Source organism: Bos indicus, chromosome 8, assembly GCF_029378745.1.
Source record: "Bos indicus isolate NIAB-ARS_2022 breed Sahiwal x Tharparkar chromosome 8, NIAB-ARS_B.indTharparkar_mat_pri_1.0, whole genome shotgun sequence".
Taxonomy (NCBI): Eukaryota; Metazoa; Chordata; class Mammalia; order Artiodactyla; family Bovidae; genus Bos; species Bos indicus.
Window position 1 is genome coordinate 8216352 of NC_091767.1, and position 26339 is coordinate 8242690.

Genomic DNA, 26339 nt, shown 5'->3' on the forward strand with positions numbered 1-26339 from the left:
ACAACCCCATGGACCATAGCCTACCAGGATTCTTCCATCCACAGGATTTTCCAGGCAAGAATACTAGAGTGGGTTGCCATTTCCTTCTCTAGGGGATCTTCTCAACCCAGGGATCAAACCTGCATCTCCTGTGTCGGCAGGTGGATTCTTAACCACTAAGCCACCAGAGAAGTTCTTCTGTTGATTACTGCTTAAAAAAAACAAAAATCATAATCAATTATTTGAAAGGACATTAGTTTCAATTCTGGGTCTTTACTAAGACACAGCCACAAAAGATGAGCAAGGATAATGGTGAGGAATCTTAAAATATAAAGTAAGACAAAGGAAAATATTGAGACTGAAAAAAGAAAGTTTAGAAGAGGCTATTATAACTGACCTCAAATATCTGAAGGGCTGGGGTAATAAAAGGGGATTAGACTTTATCTAGCTCCAGATAAAGCTGGGAAAGGCAAATTTTAACCTAAAGAATGAAATCTACCAATGGAAGAAGAGTTGTCTTAAAAAATGATTCATGCGTTCCAGCAGACACATAAGGATCACTTCAAAATCATACCAAAGGTATGATTCATGTACTTGAGAACACAGATCTGATTATCTCCAAGGATCCTTTCAACTTTCAGATTCTAAAATATTTTAATACAGCAAAGGTAAGAAGACTCATTAAAACATACAATTGAATCAAAACTCTCAATAGGACGTGATCTCAGCAGAGTGCCTAGGAGAAATCAACTTTAAGAATCAAGGTATCTTTGAGGAGTGAAACTCACAGCCCACACAGAGTTATGACTGCAGCAGCTCTAAGCATCAAATCAGCAAGCAACAGCATCTACAGGCTACAAGAAAGAAGGTCCCTTAATTATAAAAAACAAAGACTTTCAAAGATCTGCCTACCTCTCATCTAAACTCCTGTGGCTGGGATTTAAAGCTAACTCTCCACCACCCCTACCTACCTACCTGGATACAGCTTCCAGTCCATAAGAAGTCTAATCAATCCGTATCCCAAAACTAGCCAGAACGCTTCTCGCCCCCATCCCAGACTAATGATGTCAGTGCCTTTGTTCATGATGTCCCAACAAACCCAGGATGTCACTACCCATTTGCCCACCTGAAATCAGAAAACCTTGGGAAGTGCAACCAAAATATCCAGTGCCCCAGCTAGGATGACCACCACGACCCTTCTGCCAGGAAGTGCCACAACTACCGTAACGCACAGCACAGATCTCCCTCTACACAGAGACCGCACTTACTCAAGAGGGCAAGATTCAGGACTTGGTTGTTCTCTCAGATGCTTTTATTTTTCCAGTTATAATGTAAACACATTCGGGGGCCCCCACAGTTCTTTACAATGTTGGGAGCATTTCAAGCCCTTAATAAATCTAATTAATTAGTTAATCACTTTAAAAGCTATCACAAATCTTTTAAGAGTTTAATACCTAATATATTTATTGCCATTTCCTTCTCCAGGGGATCTTCCTGACCCAGGAATCGAACACGGGTCTCCCACATTGCAGGCAGACGCTTTACCATCTGAGCCACCAGGGAAGCCCCAATATATTTATATAATGGTAAAACATTTATTAAACCTATCAGCAAGTACCTGCAACTCAAAATTTTGGTTGACTTAACTAACAAAGAAGGAAAAATAAAGAATAAAAGGCCTCTGTAAAAGAGAACTGTACTTAGTTATCCTGCCCCTGGGATTCTCCAGGCAAGAACACTGGAGTGGGTTGCCATTTCCTTCTCCAATGCAGGAAAGTGAAAAGTGAAAGTGAAGTCGCTAAGTCGTGTCCGACTCTTAGCGACCCCATGGACTGCAGCCTACCAGGCTCCTCCATCCATAGGATTTTCCAGGCAAGAGTACTGGAGTGGGGTGCCATTGCCTTCTCCAATATATATGCTACCACACAGTAAATCCAGAAAAAGTCTTCTTTTCCTAGTCCATAAGATGCTCTGAACTCACTGAATCTTTATAGCCTTAATTTTGTAAATGGGGAATGAAGATTCACCAACGTCACAACCTAGAGTGCTCCTAACCAATTGTGGAAGAGGAAAAAAATCTTAATTTTTTACTACAATCATGTTTTATCTCAAATTTCATTTTAAGTCAGCTAGCTAAACTAGAATCTAAAAATGATTTGATATTGACACTGTGACAGTGAAAAAGTACAGTACATACTTTGTTCTCCAAAAATTACAAAAAATAAACTCACTCTTTTGGGCTTGTTTTTGGCTTATATAAAAGTGTGACCTTAGACTTTCTAAAATGTTTAAGACATTACTTATTACAAAAGGCCTATTGATTAACCCAGTGGAGCACTGAACTTCAAAGTTTTAAGATAGTCTATCTGGCTGATATTTGGGATCCAGAAAAAGAACTCTGTAATGAACCACAAACCACTATCCATTTACTCAGATGTCACATCCAATGGCTAAGACCTAGCAGAACTACGTAGGACAAGCATTTGAGACCTCACATTGTCACGCACTGATCAGTGATCCATTCTCAGTCCAGCTAACCTTTCTAGACTATGGGCCACCAGAAATATCACTTCAGGGAAAGAGGAAACAGCTGTTCTTTAAAGAGACAGTTTAAAGGACCGATTTGTTCCCCCCTTCATGAAAGCAAGGAAAACAGAACCCTTTACTAATACCATATCATACCAAAACCAAGTGATTACAGACTAAAATTATTTTCTAATAAAATCAGGCCATTTATGATGATCACAAATCAACCAATAATTGTTAGAAAACATTAATTCATACTCTGTGTGGGTCCAGTTCTAATAATTACCATTTTTTCAAACTTTTTAAAAACTTCAGTTGCATGTGAAGTATAAGCACTGCACAGCATTTATTACCCAGGACAAGGTATTACCAAGCCTATTTCCATAGGCACTTAATTCTAATAAATAATTACTGTTGCAGGAAAAACTTACCAGAGAGTTTGTCTTTTGATATTTCCACTGTCAGATTTGCTGCGTTCTCAAAAGAGCTCAAAAAATCCACTCAAATCTGCAAGTACCATGTCTTAACTTGGCCACACAACTATGATCTGCATTTGCTAGAGACAGACATCCACGATCAAATGAAATCCCATAATAAAATCTGAGGGTGCAACTCTAGAGAAAAGAATCCTGAGTAACAAAATACACACTGAATTTTGTAGAAGTACTTATTTAGCTAGGATAAAACATGTATCGATTTTGCTGTCTGCATGGTCTGTTGCTGTTTTCAGTGTCTCATACCACCGCCACCACTTCTGTACTTACTCTGTGCTAGGCACCGCCTCAGCACCTCAGACACATTAACTCACTTATTTTACCAGCTGAGAAACGGAGGCAGAGTTGAGTTCACTGACATGCCCAAGGTACCCATAGTCACAGCTCTAAATGAAAGGTTTAAATTTTAGTTCTTTCTAAATCTTCTCTGCTGTCCCTGGCCCCATCCTCTCTGACAAATGCATGCAAAACAAAAGGTCAAACAGACATCAAAAAGACAACCCTTCCTCAGCCCAGCTATTCTGGTGAGTTACAGCCGCAGTGCTTCTGAATGGTAACGTGAAAAGAAGTGTCTGGAGGAGTCCCTCTCATCTTTGCTCCACCCTTACACTCTTCCGTCTACAGTGTGAAGACGAGTGTGACCAGGCCAGCTCTACCACTTCCTACTTGCTTCCCTACGGAGTTGGCCTATTCACAGCCAGAAAGCCAATCATCCCACAGGCTTCTGCTTCAACTCAGGCACAGGAGTGTGGTTTGAAAGTGCCTCAAGCAGAGCCAACAGTCCTCTGATCCTTTACAGTATCAAACTCTGCAATTGTGTGTCATAGCAGCCATGCTGGAATGAGGTCAATTACTCTAGGCACCCGCTAGACTTTTGCCTTTTCTCCACCCCTGGGGTTCACGCTCTGTTCCCAGCACTTACTCAGAACTGTCGTTAGCCTTTCCCCCTTGGTTTTACTGCTCCTACGTTTATGTTATTCTAGTCTTCTCCCCTATGGATTCCTGTGGGGAAAATGAAAGGTCTGAGAGGAAAAGTAAAAATAATGAAATGAAAATTCAGGAGTCCTGTTTTAAGTCACTGTTTTAACAGGTATATGACTTGGTTCTTTCAGATAAAACCAAGCATTAAAACATAAGGAATAAATGGCTCAAATATAGTAAATAAAAAATACACATCTATGCCATAATAATCAAGTCTCTCATTCTTAGGATTCCCCCTTTTCTCCTATCCACTAGTTTCCAACTACACTGCTCTTCTCTAATCACATACTCAACTACTTCACAAAATCCACTTGTCAGAAGTGAAATATCAGAAAGAAATCAGACCTGGACACGTGCGATGTGGCTCCAGGTACACCATCCTCACTTACTTATGAAGCATTTCAAAGTCATTAAGGTTTCGTTTACCTTTCCAATGAGGGGTTCAAAGGAGATAATGCGTCACCAAAGAACGAAAGGTGTCAAAAGGGTTAAGACACACCTTCAGTCCAAGAAAACCCCCTGAAGCAACAGGTCAACAGCAAGTCACCCAACCTTTTCCTTGGTAACTATTCTTTTAATCTGAGAAGTGCAGATTTCTAATTCCTATGGTTTTGTGGAGAATCTGAACCAAATTATGTTTTGAGTTGAACCTGGACAAGCAAGGTGAGGGGCAATGAGGTACAGCGAAAGACGGCGCGCTGTCTACAGTCCCAGCAGATTCGGGCTCACTCGGCACAAACCGTAACCTATTAGCACTTGTTTTCTATTTTAGCCCCAGCTGAGTCTTCAGAACAAAGGTTATGTGTTAACTCCTAGGTCACAGTCCTGAAAAAATTAACAATGAGTTCCAATCCAGTATTAACATAACTGAACAGGGACAAAAGTAACCGAAGAACAGCACAAAAACATTATATATTCTTGCATCCAAGGGCCTCACATTTTTGTCCAAATAGTCACTAAAATTGGTCATGTATAATGCTAGAATTTGTCTTCTCTGCGTTATACACTCTGTGTTATACTGTCTCATGTTACATAAGAGGACAGTAAGGTCTTAAAAAGCCACATGCAATGGTCACTGTCTAATGTTTTGCCAAATGATGACAACTTTCCATATTTGCAAACTGATTATAATGCATACTATCCATCAACTAGATAAAAAAGACCATTCTAACTGTACTTCAGTTTTGCCGGTAAATGCATAACTGTAAAACAATAAATCAAATCACATTTACCATTGTCTTGGGTTATCTCAGAAGTGCATTTACACAGAGTGGAAAATAATCCAAAAATGTGGCATTAAGCTATAAGGCACCAAACCTTATTAAAAGCTTGTATTTTATTTAATTAATTATTTATTATTAATTAATATTTATTAATATATTTATTTAATCTAACATTAGATAGGAAAAATATTAACACTACTACTCAGTCAATAACGATATTGAAAACAGCATAACAGAACCGTGATGACTGCAAGGAAAACAAGCAAGCCAATTAAATAGGTGAAGGACTTCAACAGCTATTTCCCCAAAGAAGACATACAAATAGCCAACAAGCATGCTCAGGATTATCTGCCATTAGGGAAATGTAAATCAAAACCACAGTGAGATACCTTCACACCTACCAGGATGAACGTAATGAAAAAAACAAGGAAAGTAACATGTATTGGGGAAGATGTGGAGAAATTGGAACACTTGTTCATCAGCTGCTGAGGAAAACAGCTGGCAGTTTTAACTCAAAAAGTTAAACACAGAATTATCATATAATCCTGCAATTCCACACCTATACGTACACCCAAAAGTAAGAGAGAGGACTCAAACAGATATCTGTATACCAGCGTTCACAGCAGTTTTATTCGCAAAAGCCAAACAGTGGAAACAATCCAAACGTCCACCAAACTACGAACAGATAAAGAAAATGCTGCATGTATATGTATGACAGAATAGTTTCCAGTTTTAAAAAGGAATGAAGTTCTGATACATGCTACAAGATAAATGAACCTATGAAACATGCTAAGTGAAATAAGCATGTGTATGATCCCACCTGTAGGAAGTATTAGATCCTGACAACAGAAAGTGGAACAGAGGGAACAAGAAACTTGGGAGGAGGCAATGGGGAATTAGTGTTGAACTGGCACAGAATTTCTGTCTGGGAAGATTACAAAGTTCTGGAGATGGATGGTGATGATTATTATCAGTTCTGTTCAGTTCAGTTGCTCAGTCATGTCCGACTCTTTGCGACCCCATGGACTGCAGCACGCCAGGCCTCCCTGTCCATCACCAACTCCCGGAGTCTACTCAAACTCATGTTCATCGAGTCAGTGATGCCATCCAGCCATCTCATCCTTTGTCGTCCCCTTCTCCTCCTGCCCCCAATCCCTCCCAGCATCAGGGTCTTTTCCAATGAGTCAACTCTTCACATGAGGTGGCCAAAGTATTGGAGTTTCAGCTTTAGCATCAGTCATTCCAATGAACACCCAGGACTGATTTCCTTTAGGATGGACTGGTTGGACCTCCTTGCAGTCCAAGGGACTCTCAAGAGTCTTCTCCAACACCACAGTTCAAAAGCATCAATTCTTCCGCACGCAGCTTTCTTCACAGTCCAACTCTCACATCCATACATGACCACTGGAAGGTGGTCTGCCTTGACTAGACGGACCTTTGTTGGCAAAAGTAATGTCTCTGCTTTTGAATATGCTATCTAGGTTGGTCATAACTTTCCTTCCAACGAGTAAACATCTTTTAATTTCATGGCTGCAGTCACCATCTGCAGTGACTTTGGAGCCAAAAAAATAAAGTCTGACACTGTTTCCACTGTTTCCCCATCTATTTCCCATGAAGTGATGGAACAGGATGCCATGATCTTAGTTTTCTGAATGCTGAGCTTTAAGCCAACTTTTTCACTTTCCTCTTTCACTTTCATCAAGAGGCTTTTAGTTCCTCTTCATAATGATTATTATACAACACTGTAAATGCACTTAATGTCACCAAACTGCACACTTAAAAGCTGGTTAAAATGATACATTTCGCTATGCATACCACAATGATAAAAATCTTAAGTGTTAAAATGGTATATTTTATGCTAAATATTTTACCACTATAAATATTTTTTCAATATAGAAACAAAAAGGAAGCAAAAAATAAAAGTCCATGTGATCTCACAGGTGTGGGAAATAACATTACTCCTATCAGTCATGAAAATGAACACTGCAACTTCTAGCTGGATCTGATGATAGCTCTGGGTCAGTAACGAGTACCCCAGGAGAGCTTTAAACGAAGACAACCTAAACAAGGTCCTGATTATCAGATACTGTCTCATACTAAACAAAAAATAAATTACAGTGCTAACTTGCAACCCTACTCAGCACCTCAAAATGTTAAACACAGAATCGTTACAGGACCCAGCAAGTCCACTCCAAGGTATATGTCCAACAGAAATAAAAACAGAGCTCACACAAAAACCTGCACACGAATTTTAGCAGCACTGTTAACAGTCAGATAGTAGAAACAATCCAAATGGATAAACAAAATGTAGTATTACCGATACAGCTGGATTTTATTCAGCCATAAAAAGCAACGAAGCACTGATACAGGCTGCCCCATGGAAGAACCCTGAAACATTATGTAAAAGTCAAAGAAGCCAATCAGAAATGACTACATGTTGTATGATTCCACTTAAAGGAGATGTCCAGAAGAGGCAAGTATTCTACAGAGGTTACTGGTTCCCAGGAGTTGCAGGCAAGGGGCAAGGAGGAGTGACTACAATAGGTTTAGGGTTCCCTTCCGGAGGGATGAAAATGTTCTCAAATTAGATTGCAGTGATTGTGAATATACTAAAAACACAGAATTATACACTTTAAACGGGTAAATTTTACGATGTCAATTATATCTTAAGCTACTAAAAATAATTGCTGCCTGTCCACATTCTGATCATCCCAAGTGCTAAAGCAGAATCTCAGAAAGGAAAACAAGAGCATCTGAACACAAAGTACATTGAACTCATTTTTTAGGTCTTCGCAAGGTTAGAAAATATCCTTAGAGTTAAATAATTAAAATGATATTCTATCACCCACTACAATGGTTACTCCAACCTAAGGATTTAGATAAGCAATAATGAACTCTTAACTCTTTACTAGTTTAGAAATTATGATAGAAACAAAAGGCAAAATATTTTGTCCTTTTTACATACATTGTTCTTGAGTTCCCGAAGTCTGTTTTATCATAAATGTCACAGGCTTTGCCAGATGAGGGGACAGAATGACATAAGGAAGAAAGGATTTGCTGGAGTTGTTGTTCAGTTGCTAAGTCATGTCCAATTCTGTCACCCCATGCCGGGATCCCCTGTCCAAAAACTATCTCCTGAAGTTTGCTTAAATTCATGTCCATTGAGTCAGTGATGCTATCCAACCACCTCATCCTCTGCCCCACGCTTCTCCTTTTACCTTCAATCTTTCCCAGCATTAGGGTCTTTTCCAGTGAGTTGGCTCTTTGCATCAGGTGGAGAAAGTATTGGAACTTCAGTATCAGTTCTTCTAATGAGTATTCAAGGTTGATTTCCTTTAGGATTGACTGGTTTGATCTCCTTGCAGTCCAAGGGACTCTCAAGAATCTTCTCCAGCACCACAATTCAAAAGCATCAATTTTTCAGTGCTCAGCCTTCCTTATGGTCCAACTGTCACATCCGTACATGACTACTGGAGAAAACTTAGTTTTGACTTCATGGACCTTTGTCAGCAAAGAGATATCTCTGCTTTTCAATATGCTGTCTATGTTTTCCCTCCAAGGAGCAAGCATCTTTTAATTTCAAGATTGCAGTCACTGTTTGTAATGATTTTGGAGCCCATGAAGAGAAAATCTGTCACTGCTTCCACTTTTCCCCTTCTATTTGCCATGAGGTAAAGGGACCACATGCCAGGATCTTAGTTTTTTTTTGAATGTTGAGTTTCAAGCCAGCTTTTTCACTCTCCTCTTTCATCCTCATCAAGAGGTTCTTTAGTTCCTCTTCACTTTCTGCCATTAGGGTGGTATCATCTGCATTATCTGAGGCTGTTGATATTTCTTCTGGCAATTTTAATTCCAGCTTGTGATTTATCCAGCCCAGCATCCCGCATGATATACTCTGCATAGAAGTTAATTAAGTAGGATGACTATATACAGCCCTGTTGTACTCATTTCCCAATTTGGAACCAGTCAATTGTTCCACGTCTGGTTCTAACTGTTGCTTCTTGACTGGCATACAGGTTTCTTAGGACACAGGTAAGGTGGATGTGAGTCTGGGTGAACTCCGGGAGTTGGTGATGGACAGGGAGGCCTGGCATGCTGCAATTCATGGGGTCGCAAAGAGTCGGACACGACTGAGCGACTGAACTGAACTGAAGGTGGTCTAGTACTCCCATCTCTTGAAGAATTTTCCACTGTTTGTTGTGATCCACACAGTTAAAGACTTTAGCATAGTCAATGAAGCAGGTTTTCTGGGTTGTTGCTTTTTTTTTTTTAATTCTCTTGCTTTCTCTATGATCCAACGAATGTTGACAATTTGATTACTGGTTCCTCTGCCTTTTCTAAACCTAGTTTGTTCATCTGGAAGTGCTCAGCTGACACACTGCTAAAGCCTAGCTTGAAGGATTTTGAGCACAATCTTAATAGCATGTGAAATGAGCCCAATTGTATGGGAGTTTGAGCATTCTTTGGCATTGCCCTTCTTTGAGACTGGAATGAAAACTGACATTTTCCAGTCCTGCGGCCATTGCTCAGTTTTCCAAATTTGCTGGCATATTGAGTGCAGCACTTTAACAGCATTATCTTTTAGGATTTTATAAATAGCTCAGCAGGAATTCCACCACCTCCACTAGCTTTGTTAGTAGTAATGCTTCCTAAGGCTTACTTGAATTCGCACTCCAAGATATCTCGCTCTAGGTGAGTTATCACATGATTGTGGTTATCCGGGTCATTAAGATCTTTTTTGTACAGTTCCTCTGTGTATTCTCGTCCTTTATCATGCCCATCCTTGCATGAAATACTCCCTTGATATCTCCAATTTTCTTGAAGAGATCTCTAGTCTTTCCCATTCTGTTGTGTTCCTCTATTTCTTTGCATTGTTCATTTAAGAAGGCCTTGTTTCTCCTTGCTATTCTCTGAAACTCTGCATTCAGTTGGGTGTATCTTTTTCCCTTTCTCCCTTCCCTTTCGCTTCTCTTCTCTCCTCAGCTATTTGTAAAGTCTCCTCAGACAACCACTTTGTTTTCTTACATTTCTTTTTCTTTGGGATGGTTTTGGTCACCACCTCCTGTACAATGTTACATACCTCTGTCCATAGTTCTTCAGGCACTCTGTCTACCAGATCTAATCCCTTGAATCTATTTGTCACCTCCACTGTATAATAAGGGATTTAGGTCATACCTGAATGCCCCAGTGGTTTTCCCTACTTTCTGCAATTTAAGCCTGAATTTTGCTATAAGCAACTCATGATCTGAGCCACAGTCAGCTCCAGGTTTTGTAATCACTGATTATACAGAGCTTCTCCATCTATGGCTGCAAAGAATATAATCAATCTTATTTTGATACTGACCATTTGGTTATGTCCATGTGCAGAGTCGTTTCTTGTGTTGTTGGAAGAGTGTCTGCTATGACCAGTGTGTTCTCTTGACACAACTCCAATAGCCTTTGCTGTGCTTCATTTTGTACTCCAAGAGCAAACTTGCCTGTTACTCCAGGTATCTCCTGATTTCCTACTTTTGCATTCCAATCCCCTATGATGAAAAGGGCACCTTTTCTTGGTGTTAGTTCTAGAAGAGCTTGTAGATCTTCACACAGAACCAGTCAACTTCAGCTTCTTCAGCATTAGTGGTGGGGCACAGACTTGGATTACTGTGATGTTGAATGGTTTGCCTTCAAAACAAACCGAGATCATTCTGTCGTTTTTGACACTGCACCCAAGAACTGCATTTCAGACCCTGGTTGACTATGAGGGCTACTCTATTTCTTCTGAAGGATTCTTGCCCACAGTAGGAGATATAACGGTCATCTGAATTAAACTCACCCATTCCCGTCCATTTTAGTTCACTGATTCCTAGAAGGTCAATGTTCACTCTTGCCATCTCCTGTTTGATCACATCCAATTTACCTTGATTCATGGACCTAACATCCCAGGTTCCTATGCAATAGTGTTCTTTACAGCATTGCACTTTACTTTCACCACCAGACACATCCATACCTGAGTGCCATTTCTGCTCTGGCCCAGCCGCTTCATTCTTTCTGGAGCTATTAGTAATTATCCTCTGTTCTTCCCCAGTAACATACTGAATACCTTCTGACCTAGGGGGCTCATCTTCCAGGGTCCTATCTTTTTGCCTTTTCAGACTGTTCATGGGGTTCTCACGGCGAGAATACTGGAGTGGTTTGGCATTCCCTCCTCAAGTGGACCCTGTTTTGTCAGAGCTCTTCACCTGTCTGTCTTGTGTTGCCCTGCATGGGCTAGCTCATAGCTTCACTGAGTTACGTAAGCCCCCTCACCATGACAAGACTGTGATCCATGAAGGGGTTTGCTGGAGTATGGGCCACCAACTGTACAAAGAAACCAACTGTACACAGAGCACCTCAGAACAAAAAAGGTCATTAGGAATTCTGCTGGTGCTAGAATTAGGGGCATGTAGACACACATATATGTGCACACACACACACAGCTAATTCAAAACCTGACTGAAAGGAAAAAAAGCAGCCCAGGAGATGCTGCCTGTTTCACTACTAATTACCAGAGGTTAAGAGCAACATCCCTCAAAATACCATCCTTTCACTAAGGCACAGACTTTAGGTCAGTTTACCCATCATCGGGGCGGGGGGGGGGGGGGGGTGGTTCCTACACATTTTGTATCCACACAAATACACTTTCTCAACAATAACTTCTCAAGGCAGTCACATGAATATCACAGTGGCACTGACCTCTGACATAGTCATGCCTGCCTCCCCCTCATATAAAACAAGTTTGGTTTACTGTAACAGGGGATGATTAATGCATAAAGGAGGGGAGAGCTTCCCCCCACACACACCTTTTTTTTGAACCACAGTAGAAGCTTCCATATAAATCAATTCTAAACTGCAAAGCTTTTCTTTTCCTGTACTCCACGGTTGTCTCCAGATATGTTTGCCTACTCAGCAGGAGCAAAAGCCAGAAAGCATGCAGGCCCAAAGAAAAACACCAAGAATAAAACACTACAGAAGACTCATGGGGAAAAACATTTACTTTAACAAGCGAAACCAGAAGGAGGATTCCTGCAAGTCTTTGCAACAGTGGGATTGTTTCAAGTCACAGATTTAATTAATTATACCAACTTTCTTATCTGCTATTTAAGTCATTAACGTATCTATAATTTCCATTTGCCTCATTTGGGGACCAAAAGGTATGATTTTAAAATATAACGGCTTCCAGAGAACAGGGGTGTGCTTCCAAAAGATGGTGTAACACTGTGGGAATGAGATTCCGGGGCCAGACTTGCTAAATTCCAGCCTGTCACTAAGCCATCTGATGCTGGGCAACTCACTTCTCTGCGCTTCCATTTCCATGTCTATAAAACAGGGGCAACAGTACTAGTCTCACAGGATAGCTGCACGGACTCAGTAAGACATACATACAGTTCTTAATGCCTTGCCCCCGGGAGACGCTCAGTGTGAGTCAATCGTTGTGACAGTGGTTATTCCAAATACGAGTAAGTTCCTGGTTGATGACTCTTCCTGCCCATGTCCCTGTTGAGGCAGAATTTTCCTTTATTCAACCCACCTCCACCAGTCCCTGTGGCTCCTGTGGCCCCACAGAACTAATATCTGATTGCTCTTATCAATAGCCATCAATGTGGTTATGACACAACCACAAATCAGTTCTGTATGAATTCCACTCAAATATCATTCTGATATTCAGTTAGCTGATGGGACATAGGAAAAGACACTGGGGGGAGGGATGAATGTGGAACCTTTCTGCTGTTAGTGATTTGGGATGAGGGCAGCTCTTTTTTCACATATACCAGTATTTTTGTCTGACTTGTTTACAATGTATTTATTTGTCTAAAATCTACTAAGCTTCAATAAACACTAGAAAAAACATCTGCTTTCATTAAAACTACTACTGACCAGGTGCAATTCCAAATATTTCTATAAATTCTATCCTACGTATAGTTCTTCCTAAGGATCTAAGAGAACAAAATAATTACAGCTGTCGATTATTTCCTCTTACTGAATGAAAAATGAAAAGGGGACCTGAAATTGCATCAGGAACACATGTAGAGACTCCAGCCATCTCCTCTCTACAAGTAAGCCACTCTCTCTCTACCAGATGGCGAGTGACACTCCAACAAAACCCACATATTTAAAACAAGTGTAGAAATGTTTATTGTACGTTCCTTTCCAAAGCAGCTGCTCAAGAGAATGTACTCGTGCAGCAATAAGGAAATCAAAGTGTATGTCCAACTAATGAAATCTTTTACAAGCTGAGCACTGCACAGACTCCAACACTGGTAGCTGCCAGCTGCTGCCTAAATACTATTTTCCAACATCTTCTGAAGGCTAGTAGTTACTCAAATAGATTTTTAAAAGAAAATGAATGCAAAATATTGTAATTATTAGAAGATTATTATAATTAGACATTCTGTTCTTTCCTTTGATTCAAAGAACAAAGTAGCTGTGACTGTAGCAAAGAATGCACATGCCTTCCTTTGGTGGCTCATTAATCAAGCGAGAGGTTACACTGACTTCTGTTGTAGAGACCCTAACTTGAGATTCCTCCAAGTCCAGCTCCCACCTGAGGTCCCCTGACAAGCCCTATACTATAGCTCTCTCCAGTAACTCTTTGCTCAAGACACTGGGAAGCAAAAGGGAAATGACAACCAAAGGACCTTTTCACCTTCTCAAATACCCCTAAGCCACATTCTGGATAGGAGAATATTTAACCCAAGTCCCAACATAATTTGGAATTATCAGGATCCCTCTTACTCCTTTACAAAATACAGGAGGGAAAAAAGGAAGATTTATAGCAAGATCTACTCCTCAGATCCCTACTGGAGTAAATACTAAAAAAAAAAAAAAAAATTAATTCTGATTATCTACTTGAAAATCATTATTTCAGTCTGAAAGCAATTTAAGATTTTTAAACCCTGTTCACTATGCTTCCCTCTCCTACCAGACCAACGACACCTCAGCATCATCATCACTATACTCCCACAGTCTGTCAACAGTATCAACAGGGCTACTCAGCATTTCTTGTGATCTTTTCTTGACTGTACAAAGAGCGTGATGCAAGCACACAAAGACAGTTGTGTAAGTTTATCCTTAAAGAATCAGAAGGCTGATGTGCATTTAAAGCTGGACAAAGTAATATTAATTTCTGACTTCCAAGAAAGACTGCCTCACAAATGATTCTGTGAGTATAAAATAAATGACCTTGTAAAACTCATTTTACAAGTTTCCAAGTTGAGTGCCAAGTGTTTCCAAATTGATATTATCATCACTGTCCTACACAATTAGCATCTTTGAAGCACTTTTACAAGTTATGGGTCTTCAAAAAACTGAATGATCTCACAACTGAAGTAAACCTGAGAAATGATCTAGTCCAATGGACCAACACATGCCTATATCCTGTTGTGATGCTTATAATCATATGAGATTGGTATACAGGTACTACCATTTGCAATTTACAGAACCAGAAACTGAAAGTTGGCTGAGTAAATGCCCTACTGTAAAAGATTAGCAAGGATTCACTACATTTACTATGTCAAGAATAAATTTCCCACAAAGAAAACTTAAGCATATTAATGATACTTCTAAACACAAAAAATGGTTTCAAACATACCGGTAAACTGGTGTTTTTATTATAATGTCCCTTTATGTCTGAAACAAATGTATATACTTAAAAAAAATTATGTTGAGTTAAATTTCATATTAGACTGTCTTCCAAAGCATTAAGGTACTGCCCCACAGGACCTCCCACCACCCAAAATCCAAGGATATTGAAAAGTCTGGGTGAGAAGGCAGATGAGGTGTACTTGAGGCACATAGAGTGTTGACATCCACAGCACTGCACCCACAGGGACCCAGACCCACAGCAATCAATGCATCTTAACGAAGTGCGAGTGTCTTTCTCAGAGAAAACCCCCACAAAGCCTGTAGGTCAGAGCGAGAGACCTCCTCTGGCGGTCTTCCTGGTTACTATTCTTAGTTCCACACTGGGCAAAGTCTGGCACCACTGGCAGCAAGATGTCACTGCTGGCAGCACGGCGGACTCCAGCTGCTCCACTGACAGCCACTTTCAGTGTGGCCAAGACTACGAGAAGATGGAGAGGGCGACTCCCACAGAGCAAGCACGCCATGTGTGCCAGACACTCTGCAGCGTCGACTCATCCAAACCCTGAATAACCCTACCTGGGGGCAAACCAAGGCTTTGAGAACTCGGCAATTTGTTCCAAAGCCTAAGCCTACAGAACTACACAACTTGAAGAAAACTCACTATCTGTAGGGTTTACAGTAATGGGTAAGGGAGCCCCACCGTATTTCCATTTGTTACAGTATCAAGTTAGGTGGTGGTGGTGGTTGCTCAGCTGCTCAGTCGTGTCTGACTTTTTGCGACCCCATGGACTGCAGCACACCAGGCTTCCCTGTTCTTCACCATCTCCTGGAGCTTGCTCAAACTCATGTCCATTGAGTTGATGATGCCATCCAACCATCTCGCCCTCTGTCGTCCCCTTCTCCTCCTGCCCTCAATCTTTCCCATCATTAGGGTGTTTTTCTAATGAGTCAGCTCTTCACATCAGGTGGCCAAAGTATTTGAGCTTCAGCTTCAGCATCAGTCCTTCCAATGAATATTCAGGGTTGATTTCCTTTAGGATTGACTGGTTTGATCTCCAGCATCACAGTTTAAAAGCATCAATTCTTCAGTGCTCAGCCTTCTTTATGGTCCAACTCTCACATCCATACATGACCACTGGGAAAACCACAGTTTTGACTATAAGTAAGTTAGGTCGAACAGGTTGTATAACATCATAGGGCCCAGCTCAAAGACCCTTGCTTATCCTACAGTGAAGCTCTAGTTTTACCTCTTCCATAACCTTCATTATAGTCTGTTTTCATAACCACATAGCTTTCTTGTTTGAAAGGTTACTACTATACCAAAACTGCCTTCATTTTTAGTCAGACTGACATTGGGTCAACCATTAAAGAGAATTTCCAAATCTACAATGCTAAAGAAAAAATCACGGCTGTTATGGGTTGCACTGTGTCTCTCAAAAAGACATGTTAAGTCCTAACCCCCAGGATATCCGATTGAGATCTTATTTAGCAACAGGGTAAGTTGCAGAGATAATAAATGAAGATTGAGTCATACTAGAGTAGGCTGGGCCTTAGTCCAACATGACTGGTATAAGAAAAGGAAACTTTGGACACAGACACAGAGAGAAGGATTTCACGAGACATCAGAGGCAGATAATGAAGCTTTGCAGCTGCAAGCCAAGGAATGCCACAGACTGACGGCTATCACCAAAAGCTAGGAGGCGGCAAGGAAGCATTCTACCAAGGGACTCAGAGAGAACATGGGCCTTCTGGCACCTTGGTTTTAGACTCCCAGTCTTCAGAACTGTGAGAATAAATCTGTAGCTGTAAGCCACCCCATTCATGATATTCTGTCACAAGAGCCTTAGGAGGAAGCTAATACAGTGGGCTAATGCTACTTGGCAGTGGCAGTGGCAATGTACACTGCAAGACCTCTCTGACACACAAAGCCCAAAGTCTGCGGTCCTTCTTAACTGTAAGCAACACAGCACTGATCCCATTACACCTGGTCTTGTCACAGAAGCCAGAGATGACTACAGCGCAGAGGGCCCGGTACCACAGGGGCCAGGTGGGAGCCAGGTCTTCCACCCAACAGGCAGCAGCAGCAGCAAACTATCCTATGGAGAGAGAAGTTACCCTAGAGAACACCATCACTGGCAAAAATTACCAAAAACAGACCACAGGTACATTTCCAGTCACATCCAGTAGCCTCACATGCTCAACAATGAATGAGCCTACTCTAATCTTTTGAAAGTTTGACAGCTCTGGGGTCAACCTGCAGCAACCTCAGGAATTAATATTAACATTATGAAACTCTGAAAATTACAAATGGGCCCCCAAAATCACTGTATTAAAGTCTTACTTATGTGGCTTCAGGTGGTCATGAGGCAGTTCTGAAAGAGTACAATTTGAATTCCAATCAAAAAGGAACTTTCTTATACATACACATTAAAGCTGACGAAAACAGGATATAAAATATCCCAAACCATGGAGAAATCACTTTGAAAAATACCAAGTTTTTAAGAATAAACACCTGATAGCTTTAAAAAAAAAAAAAAAGAAAAGAAAGAAATGGGCAAAGAGCTTAGATCAAACCAAAAACTTCTAGTTTTACTGTAATTTTGGCTGTAAATAGAACTAAGACAAACACTTAAAGATATCTGATAAAGAACCAAGTAAACTCTTCCTCTGCCCTTTAATTCTCCATTTTTCTTTCTTTTTTTTTTTTTTTTTTACTGGTTTGGGTTCTGCCTGAGCCTATGGAGTCCAGTGGCCCACAGAACAGGCATCTAGCTAGAGAAGACCTAAGTCGGACACTTGAACTACAAGTTGACAGATGGTTCCTTTATGAAAAGCAAGTAACTGATTATTAATTTACTAATTCCTACCTGGACTTTAGCCACCATTTGTAGAGAACAGACTAAACGTCTACATACCTTCAGTTTGTCTAACGTTTCCAAGGCAAGAAATTAAAATCACTACCTGAAACAACCAGACCCTGGGCAACTGTCACTGGCAACCCCCTCCCCCCATCACGAGTCGGCTAAGGTTGTTTTCAAGGTTCCATTAGAGACTAGGTTGCACAGAGACAGACAGTATAAGGGATGAGAATGGTTTGGTTAAATAAGGAGTGTTGTAAGACTGTTTCATTATGAAAACAGAGTAGCAGGGTAACAAGGTAATGAAATATGGGGCTAGAAAAGCGTTCTGGAATCACAGACTTCATACTTTGGGTTTCAAAGTTTGGGGTACCTTCTGTGAACAAAGAGAGACCAGTGAAAGTCTTTGATTTGGTGACAGGTTCCTAGAATTAAGATCTGTCAATGTTATTAGAAGAGAGTATAAAATGGCTGGTTAACATCTATCTTGGCTGAGAGGATTTTAAAGAATGGTTGCATAGTTAAACCATTAGTATGCAGTATTTTCTTTATCAACTGAAGGGTGGTGAACTCTTTATCCATCAGAAGTTTATACACGCATGACAATATTTCATAATAACATTTTTTTCCCTTAAAAAACTCATATAAACATTTAGATTTCTTTTTCGTGCCACATGTTTTGACTTTTAGAAAAGAATGTATGTCAAAAGAAAGAAGGCAATGGTACCCACTCCAGTACTCTCGCCTGGAAAATCCCATGGACGGAGGAGCCTGGTAGGCTGCAATCCATGGGGTCACTAAGAGTCGGACACGATTGAGTGACTTCACTTTCACTTTTCACTTTCCTGCATTGGAGAAGGAAATGGCAACCCACTCCAGCGTTCTTGCCTGGAGAATCCCAGGGACAGGGGAGCCTGGTGGGCTGCTGTCTATGGGGTCTCAGAGAGTCATACACAACTGAAGTGACTAGGCGGCAGCAGCAGCAGCAGTGTGTCAAAAGACTGCCTGCCAGGGCATCCAAGGCCGGTGCTCTGGGACAACCCAGAGGGCTGGGGTGGGGAGGGAGGTGGGAGCGGGGCTCAGGATCAGGGGACACATATGCACCCATGGCTGATTCATATCGATGTACAGGAAAAGCCATCACAACACTGTAAAGTAATTATCCTCTAATTAAACTAAATAAATTTAAAAGACATAAAACAGAAGCAATATTGTAACAAATTCAATGAAGACTTAAAAAAAAAATAAAATAAAAGACTGCCTGTCAAATCTAGTCTTGAATATGGACAACTCACTTTTTATACAAGCATTTATCAATATGTAAATAAATTACAAAGTGACTATAGTTTTCTTCTTGGTTTCACTTACAATGAGAACAAACATTTAATAGATACGTATTTCTAACTGCTTTAACAATATCACATCCTTAGTTGAAGAATTTACTTTGAACACCTAAGCAAGGCATATTTCTACATGTAGAAAGAGGGTTTGATAACAGTCAAATAAAGGAAGAAAATTTGGTCTGGTAAGAACCTTATCAATGCCAGGTACAATTTTCAGGTAGAAAAAGCTGTTAATATCTAACATTTAGTAAGTGTATCAAAGCATTATTCTCAGACTTTACATGTATTAACTCTTCATTCTCAAAACAACCCTGTAAGGTAGTAATATCCTCCTCCTCAAAGCTGTTCTGGATCTTTCTACCCCAAATAAGCACTATTTTACCTATGCTGCTGCTGCTGCTGCTAAGTCGCTTCAGTCGCGTCCAACTCTGTGCGACCCCATCCACAGATGGCAGCCCACGAGGCTCCGCCATTCCTGGGATTCTCCAGGCAAGAACACTGGAGTGGGTAAGGAAACCCAGAAACAGAGGTTAGATAACGATACAAGTTAACAGCTGGTATAGGGCAGGCTTGAGACTAAGCACTCAGGCTCCAGAAGACCTGCTCTGAAGGCCTCGGCTCCCTTGGCCCTCCGCAGAAGCAGTGTCTCGTCACCACAGGCCAGGCCATAGGAGAGGGAACTTGGATGTCAGATACCACCCATCCTTTACTGGAGTCATCTCAGATTTAATAACACTTGTTTGTCTTTTTCAAAGCCGAGACCCTGGATACCACTGTGGTGACCAACACTAGGACTTTTTAATCTAACAGTGGTAGAAGCAGACGAGACCAGTTTTAAAACATGATTGTTTAGGTAACACAATTGAAGCCGGTTCCCAGCTGGACACTGGGACTAGAACACCGGTAAGAGGTATGCCTGATCCCCATGGATTGGCGGTGGGGAATCATTAGTGTTGCTTTTGCTTTTTAAACTGACAACAGTACTGGCAAGGAAGAGAAAATCATATTGTTTGTTGCTTGGTTTTCTGTGTTTAAGTTGTGAGCAGGACTATGAAGAAATAAAACTATCTGAAGGGTTTGTCTGTTGATTGTTTTCAAATTTTCATAAAATACACGTGACATAAAATTTACTATCTTAACCATTTCCCAGTGTACAGTTAGTTCAGAGGCATTAAGCACGTCCACACTGCTGTGCAACCATCACCAGCACCCGTCCGCAGAGCTCTTTTCACCTTCCTGAACTGAAACTGCATCACTCGCCATTCCCCACCCCCAGCCCCCGGCAACCACCATTCTTTCTGTTTCTCTATGAGGCTGGCTACTCTAGTTAACTCATAAAAGTAGAATTATAGAGTATCTGTCCTTTTTTTTTTAAACTGGCTTATGTCACTCAGCATCAAGTTCACCCAATGCTGTATCATGTGTCAGAATATCCATCCTTTTTAAGGCTGAGTAATATTCCATTATACATATATGTTACATTTTGTTTATCCATTCAGCTATCCATGGACAGTGAGGTTGCTTCCCTCTTTTGACTATTATGAATAATGCTGTTATGAACACGTGGTACCAACATCTCTTCACGTTCCCATTTTCAGTGCTTTAGTGTATACACCCAAAAGTCAAATTGCCAGATCAAATATATATTTTTTGAAAAATCACCATTCTTCTCTCACAAGGTCTACATAATTTTACATTACCAGCAACAGTGCACTAAGGTCCCAATTTCTCTACAACCTCACCAATACTTGTTATACTGGTTTTCTGACCAGAGCCATCTTTTTCTTTAAATTCTAGTATAGATGATTTACAGTATCATGCTAGTTTCAAATGTAGTTAGGAGTCTTCTAATGAGTACGAAGTATTATTTACTGGACTTTTAAAAACATTATTATTTAAAGCTATATCTACATCAACCAAGAGTGATTAATCATGTGAAATTTAGTGATTCATTTTTTCTTTGGTCTCGAGAAGTCCTACAATCTGTGTTGATTAATATTGCTACAGAGTCACTAAGATTCCAGAGAGTGCACCCACATGGGCTTATGAACTGAAAACTGAAAAGGCTTGTGAATAAGGTTGTAAACATAGTGTACAGCATTTCAACATCTGCAGCAGTGTTTTAAGTTCTGGAATCCCTGAATGTAATAGTATTTGCTTTGATCAAGCTCAGAAAGGGTGGCCCAGAGGCTTCTTACAACACTAGGGAGTCAGGTCTGCTTGCAGACTGGGCAGTGTCCTCTGGATACAACTGATGCAACACTGGGAGTGAAAGACTAAGCCAGCACCAGATAATATAAGTAAATACATTAAAAGTATTAAAAGTTATATTAATAAGATCCACCAGACAAAAAATTTTATCTCAAATAGTGTGTATTTGACTTGTAACACCATACAGCTCCAATTAAAGATTTGTGTCTGGATTTTATTCTAATTATCATTTGCAGTTTTCTCTCTCAAGTACAATAGTCTGAGAAGATATTAATTATGTATTACCTATACAGGTCACAGATTTTGGCTTTGTAAGAAAATAGAATATCCTCATCTAGACCCTGGTACAGTCTCAACTGGTGGTGAGAAACTTTAATTATTAAATAACTTCTAAATAAATACATATATTTATTATTTTAATGCTTTAGTAACCTCATTTTTAAAAGCCAATTAATACTACCAGAAAATGTAACCTAAGTCATATTTGAAATTAACAAACAAGTATCTTAAAACAAGTTGACTGTTAAACCTTCACTACTAAACTAACAGGCCTCTATCTTTTTAATATTTTCTGAATTCCAGAAAGATTTATAAAACATATCAACATGTTTTGATGAAAATTTTCAGTTTCTTTTTTGTATTAAATCATATTTAGATGCTTTAACACCTTTATAAGGAATTTTTAGATAATTTTAATCCATTCCCAGTGGTTAACACACAAAACAAAATCTAATTAGTTTTAGTAATATAAAGTTTTAGTATAAATTTCTTAGGTATGAATTTTGCACACATATTTAGGTTATATATTTGGTGGCCTGTATAATTAACAGATAAAAACAAGGAGTGACTTTTGAGAGCAGTTATTTGGAGAATAGCAGTCAACAAGTTCCGTAAGTATGGGATATGGTTTTGTTAAAGTTACAACAACTTATCAAGATTCTAAAGTGTCCTAAACACAGACGAACTATTTCTTTTAAGACCTGAAACATTGACAAGGCAGAGGTATAGAATACTTTAAAGTACTTTTTATTTAGTCTATGAAGTTCATTTTAATCTCAATGAAGTTTCTTCTAAAGAAAAATTATTCAAAACTCTAGTTGTATATTTTAGTTTGGTGTACTTAGCATAGATCACACAAAATTATAAAACACAGTTGCTATCTTTAAAAGCTAATTTAAATTGTTACTTGTCTTACCTGACCAGTTAAAATAGAGTTGATCTATTTTTTTATGACCCTCAGGCTAAGAACGGTTTTAACATTTTTAGGAGTACAACAAGGCACCTGACATGGCTAACAAATCCTAAAATATTAAATTAAAATATAAATCAAAGTTTTAAAAATAACTGTCTCTTTTATTCTCCAAGTAATAGCAATTTACATTACACACACACACACGCACACGCACACGCACACACAACCTCCTTTAACCTAATTCGTAGGGTATCTGATCTAAGTACCGGATTCTTTCTGTCTCTTGTCACCAAAACCACAAGCTCCCTCCTCTGCTGCACAAAGCTGCTCCCCAGCAGGACCACAGTCCCAGGCTTCCTTTTACATGGGCAGGGTCACAGGGTTGCTCTCCCTACGGGATGTTATTAGCACCAGTGATGTGAGTCACTTCAAGTCAGGGTACTTAAGAAACAGTTATGCTTTCTCCATATTCTCTTTCTCTGGCTGAATGATGAGGGAGTAGAGTCCCTATAGAAAGCCAAGTCAGCCAGAACTGCCCACTGCAGGCAATGTGTTTCTCGTGCTGAGCCATGGAGAGGTTTATTATATTACAGTTACTTAAGAAAATGCAGTATCAACATACACATCATATGTTTGCTGCCTTTCGTATTTAACTAACTTCTACTTAATGTGGAAGTTCTCCCAATCCTAAAACAAAACAACCCTTTGCAAACAGACTGTTTATATTGCTGAAAGCAGTCTGTCTGTTTTACCCATCAGTCTTTATCTTGACAACTGGCTACTGCTGCTCTTTTTTCCCATTTACTGTATGTATGCGCAGATGACTTTTAATGTAAAACCTCACTATAACTACATTTCCAATGAGTCGAAACTTAAAGCCACTCCTGCTTCATATATGTAGCTCAAGTGCTAATACAGCACTGAGACACGAGCTCATTCCATTCAGTGACTATGTTACAGAGCAGAAACGAGTAAGCCGATTGAAACAGCCCCCTTCACTTCTTTATTGTATATAAAGGCCAACAAAACATGAGAAGAAGAATAAATTTCACTTAACCTTGACACACTGTAGGATCTCCAAAACTAGAACTTTCCAAAACAACAGAACCTGGACAACTCCAAACTCTGCATCTTGACACCATCACAGATTCAAAAGCATGTCGGTTATGCCACAACACACGCTTCTGTAACACGGAGTCTTTCACACGTGACTGGCAAAATGGGAACGACAGCAGTGCAGTGGGAAACGGTGCTGGTTTCTAAGTGATCCTTCCCAGCATGCTCATGTTTCAAAGCTGTCAAGGACAAGATTTTTCACAAATAATAAAGACTCAGCGGGGGAATGGGGGGGCGGGGGAGAAAACCGGTGAGATTCTTACCGAAGCACCTGCCTTTAGTACAAGCGGTGGAGACTGATTTAGCACCTTCCATATCTGCTGCACTTTGCACTACCTGGTGATGCTGTGGGCACGCGTGAAGGCTAAACCCTGGACCAGAGGTTTCATTTTGGGGAAAACTGGCCTCCAATAGAAGCTAATACCTACAAGAATCTACAGATCAAAGAAGGAAAGACATGTCCCAGGATAAAAGAAGGTCTTGAACCATCTGGATATGAAGCTGAGCACAAACGTCCCCAGTGCTACAATGCCAATATTTTTATTTGGATTGTCATTGTTTTTGTTAGTGCTCTGATTATAAAGTCACATGGTTTTAAGCAGTCTAGCCTTAATCTTATTTTTTCGCACAGTCCTGTAAGCTTTATTGTTTGATTTGACAGAAGAAGAGGGTTTTCAGGAATATCACATTATGGTAGATATGACTGTACCACAAATTGAGACAGTAAACTGCAAATGCCAAATAGGCAGAATGACACATTCCAACCTTACAGGGCCCCATTCAAAATCTTGTAAAATGTCTGACAAATACCATCTTATTTAATCCTAGACCACTATATCTTGAAAACTACCTCAAAATTATGTGGTCCCTACTAAATAATGGAAATAACAAATATGACCCACAAATGGCACAACGATGTTCCAATTCTCTATTTTTCCAAATTTATATTATAGTTGCTTTTAACTTGAGCTGCATTTTGAATTTGCAAATTAGAGTAGTAAGTCTTTAATGTAGCTTCTCTTTTCTTCCAACCCCAAAACATGCCATTACCCACTAGGTTTAAGCAAAAGCACTTGAGACTGCTTAAATTTTGAATGTATAACTCCTTTATTGGAAGGCATAACCTCTTCCTTCAGAGTCAGCTTTGATGAAAACTGCCTTACAGAAGGCAAAACGACAGCATCCTGAACATACAAGGCTATGTAGAACTACTATTTAGTTCATACTCAAAAGCAGCATTCCTTAAAACCAAGTAGAATGACAGATTTGGAGTTCTCTTCATTTTCATCCAGAATCCCAGAGAATACACCCAGTGTGTGGTGTGCGTGCCCCTACATCCTGTGGCCCTGTCTGCCAGCTACTGGCCCTCTTAGGGTTTCTGGTCCTGAACTTCCCAGTTACAAGGAGCTTGGGTTTTCTCACCACTACCACAGCACCTTTCGAGATGGAGCTCAAAGGGATGTTATTTTGGTGTGCGGAGATTTTAGGGGACCCTGTTGATCCCTGTACTAGTATCTTACCAGCAGGGAATAGCACAGTTAAAGACTGTACAACCCCTTCCTGACTCCTCTTCAAGCCATTCCTGCCTGTGAATCCATCAAACCAAATGTTAGGCTATTTTTCTTCTCTGCTCCCTTCATTCCTGTCTCTAATGACACCTACTTAACACCTATTAAGATACTTCTCCCCTTTCATTCACCACTTTCTTTTTAGGAGGCCTACCCTTGGCACCAATTTCAACAAATATAACATTTCTGAAAATCTGAGACTCTGGATTGAATATCAATTTTCCCGACATAATAAAATGCCTCTAATCTGGCACTTCTGGAGCACCAACAGTGATCATTTGTGCTAATAATGACCTTGAAGTACTTTAAATTTCCAAAGAAGCTTCTGAATCAAAAGAATATTCAATCATATGCTGTACAGTTTTAATGTGAAATGCTTTGACGGTATTCTCAATCTTAAGTATAACTGGTATGCCATAGCATATGGGAAATATACCCACTGGATCAATATACATGTTCACCAACCATTCCAGCTAAGAGTAAGGTCTGACTAGAGATTGCTTAAATACTGGTCTTGCATTAAAATCATCATCAGAGCTTTGTTTATTCACTCCACCCCTCTATATATCTGATACACCTAGTGCTCAAGTTTACAAGAAAAAAAAAAATTCCAAATGATTCTAACGTAAACTCCTTCTCCTTGAGAACTACTGCTGTAAATATTGATAGAAATCAGCCTATGTGAAAGTGAAAGTCGCTCAGTGGTGTCCAACTCTTTGCGACCTCATAGTCTACACAGTCCATGGAATTCTCCAAGCCAGAATACTGGAGTGGGTAGCCTTTTCCTTCTCCAGGGGATCTTCCCAACCCAGGGATTGAACCCAGGTCTCCTGCACAGCAGGCAGATTCTTTACCAGCTGAGCATGAGGGAAGCCCAGAAATCAGCCTATAGATATGTGATTTTCATCCCTGCACTGGTGGGGAACATTCTGAAAACACAGGCTTTTCAAATATATAGATTCCAAGGCCCATCCCAGACCTACTATGTCATAACCTCTTACGGCAAAACTCAAATATCTGACTCTCCAGGTGATCCTGACACAAAATCAAGGTCTGAAAACAACTGCTTTATAATCTTAAGGAAAGAGCTACTACTACTCCTGGTGTTTACAACAGGTAGACAGAGAATCAACATATGGGTATATCTTCTCAGGAGAGTTTAACACATTAGACTAGAAATCAGAGGTCTCCAAGAACCTCAGCATGTACATCCAGAGACCCCAGTGGTTCAAGAATATCATTCCT

The 26339-nt window shown here is 40.1% G+C and overlaps 1 protein-coding gene and 1 long non-coding RNA gene across 2 annotated transcripts in view; both read right to left on the reverse strand.

Moving 5' to 3' along the window:
- The window catches only part of XKR6 (XK related 6), a 266199-nt gene that overhangs the window by 230240 nt on the left and 9620 nt on the right, over window positions 1-26339 (reverse strand). The gene's annotated exons all lie outside the window — the stretch shown is intronic.
- The window catches only part of LOC109562786 (uncharacterized), a 98028-nt gene that overhangs the window by 63351 nt on the left and 8338 nt on the right, over window positions 1-26339 (reverse strand). Inside the window, exon 1 of the long non-coding RNA XR_011567993.1 lies at window positions 1-26339. This exon is cut by the window's left edge and continues 55469 nt beyond it; it is cut by the window's right edge and continues 8338 nt beyond it. This is a non-coding gene — a long non-coding RNA (uncharacterized lncRNA).